General features: G+C 47.6%; 1 pseudogene; it reads right to left on the minus strand.

Annotated features, from left to right (window-relative positions):
* Positions 1 to 401: 401 nt before the first annotated feature.
* LOC127197903 (60S ribosomal protein L14-like) lies at positions 402 to 1,040 on the minus strand (annotated as a pseudogene).
* Between the last annotated feature and the right edge of the window lie 1,646 nt (positions 1,041 to 2,686).

Raw genomic sequence — 2,686 nt, forward strand, 5'->3', positions numbered from 1 at the left:
TTTGTGGAAATTATTTTTTTGTACAAGGCACAGGTTCAGCTTGGCTATTAAGGCCTGAATAGAGTGAGTTTACACCACTGATCCTGTTAACAATCCCCCCTCAGTGACAAGGTCAGAGTCCACACATGACATTTGCCAATGTGTCAAAAAGAAGCAGCTGGGCGGTAGTGCCACACTACTTTAATCCCAGCACTCGGGGGGCAGAGACAGGCAGATCACTGAGAGTTCGAGGCCAGCCTGGTCTACAAGTCCAGGACAGCCATAGCCAAGGCTACATAGAGAAACCCTGTCTCAAAAAACAACAACGAAGAAGAAGAAGAAGAAGAAGAAGAAGAAGAAGAAGAAGAAGAAGAAGAAGAAGAAGAAGAAGAAGAAGAAGAAGAAGAATTCCCCATATAGCCTCACAATTTCTTGCCAGCCGCCTTTGGAGCAGGTTCTTTCTGGGCTGGGGCCTTTTGACCCTTTGACTGGGGCGTGGGGTGGGGGTGGGGCATTGCCTTCTGGCCAGGGGTCTTCTGAGCCACAGCCTTCTTGCCTGGTCCTGTTGCCTTCTTGGCTGGGACTTTAGCTTTAGCAGTAGCTGCAGCTGCAATGGCAGCCTTAGCAACAAGTGCTTTTTTGGGAGAAGCTTTCAGGATATCGGCTCTTTGAAACTTCTTGACTTTCCATCTTAATTATTCTGTTTCTTGTTTTCTTTGCCTTCATAACTTGGAAACAATCAAATCTGTCATCTTGGCTTTGCTTTCTCAGGCATCTATCTTCTCGGCCCATCTTGTGGCTGCCCTCCTTGTATCACTATCTGCCTTCTCCCAAGCTTTCCGAACATACTTCTGACAGGCCCCGTGTGGGAACTTGAGGGCGAAGTCAGTGAGCTGCATGCCTTTGGAAGGCATGGCCTGCCTCCTCACCGGAGTGCAGGGTCCATCCACCGGAGCCCTCTTCTGATTAATACCAGCTACAATCCAGACCAGCTTTCCAGCATGAGGCCCAAAGGAAATGTAGGCCACCTGGCCAACCTCCACAAAAGGCCTGGACGCCATGTCAGCGAGAAGCAACAGTATTCCTTTTAAAAATATTTTGTTTCAAACATAAAACACAAAGCTTCTTTTCTGAAAGATATAGGTCAGAGAGCTGGACGTGATAGCTGATTATAGAATAAATCCATGAAAATAGCCACGGTCTGGTGGCTCAAGAACATTTTATTCTTCTAAGAGGATTACAAAAATCAGGTCTCAGAGCCAGAAGGATGGCTAAGATACTAGAGCACCTGCTGTTCTTGCAGAGGGATCAGGGTTCAGTTCTCAGGACGGCATGGTGGGTCACATCTGCCTATAGCTCCAGTTCCAGAGCATCTGATGCCCCCTTCTGGCTGTTGCAGGAACTGCACTCACATGATGTGTGTGTGTGTGTGTGTGTGTGTGTGTGTGTGTGTGTGTGTGTACATGTGTACGTATATATATGTATGTGTGTAATACACATACACACACTCAAGAACATACATACATGTAAGATAAGATTAAGTCTCCCACACCTATCTGCAAAAGTATTTGCCTACCTGGGGTCTTCCTGAAAGTGTCCAGATATATTCCAACCTAAACTGGAGGTCCTTACGAATTTCTATGCTTGTCTCTTTTGGCCTGGGGGGGGTGGCGATCTAATAGAATGTTAGGCAGAAACACCCAGGCCTCAGGACTAATAATCACTGGCCATCTCTTCTGGCCCTGCCTCATTTCTTATGAGGACAAAAAAGAGGAAACACCTACAAGGTGCCATGCCAGCACAGAGCAGGTTTGTTTGTTCCAGGTCTCTCGTTCTCCAATGGTAAAATTGTTCTTTTTTTTTTTTTTTTTTAGTCACCAGCAGCAGAGTGTTTCCAACAGGCTAGCATTCAAGTTCTATGTGCCTTCATGCTATGTAGTATTGGCCTTCCCTGGGGGCACCTGAACAAGACCCACTGACTTTGACATGGCTGGTGAAGAGGAGCTTGGACACACACCAGGGCCTCTGACTACCTAAATACTTGTGGCCAGTGTCACCCGAGCCCTGCTTCCTCTAGTGCAAAGAATGAAGCCAGACCAGTTCCATCCCAGGCCTTCCTCTGTGTGTGTATGGGGTGGGGGGTGCGGCTCTCAACAGAGGAATGCTGCTTCCGTTCTGAAGAGAGACTGGCCTACTTGGTGTTAAGCTGAATCTAAGCAGTGGTTTGTGAGGTGTTCTCCCATTATTTCAGGGAGGAACACGATCCTAGCCTGCACGCTTTCAGAGGCCGCTGGTTTGGGGGACTGAAGGTATTTGGCTGCTGTTGGCCATCCCCAGCTCTGGGTAGCAGCCTCATTAAGGCAGTCTCAGAACACACTGGAGTTTCTCTTCAGCCTTAACAGCTACTGCACTTTACAGATTCTGGAAATTTTTTTTCCAAGACAGGGTTTCTCTGTGTAGCCCTGGCTGTCCTGGAACTCTCTTTGTAGACCAGGCTGGCCTCAAACTCATAGAGATCTGCCTGCCTCTGCCTTCTGAGGCAGATTAAAGGTGTGCACCACTACACTGGGCCAGATTCCAACAGTTAACAGTTTTTTGTTTGTTTATTTGGTTGTTTGGTTTTGTTTGGCTTCTTAAGACAGGGTTTCTTTGTGTAGCCTTGGTTGTCCTGGACTCACTTTGAGACCAGGCTGGCCTCAAACTCACA

This window comes from Acomys russatus, chromosome 14 (genome assembly GCF_903995435.1).
Source record: "Acomys russatus chromosome 14, mAcoRus1.1, whole genome shotgun sequence".
In the NCBI taxonomy this organism is placed as follows: Eukaryota; Metazoa; Chordata; class Mammalia; order Rodentia; family Muridae; genus Acomys; species Acomys russatus.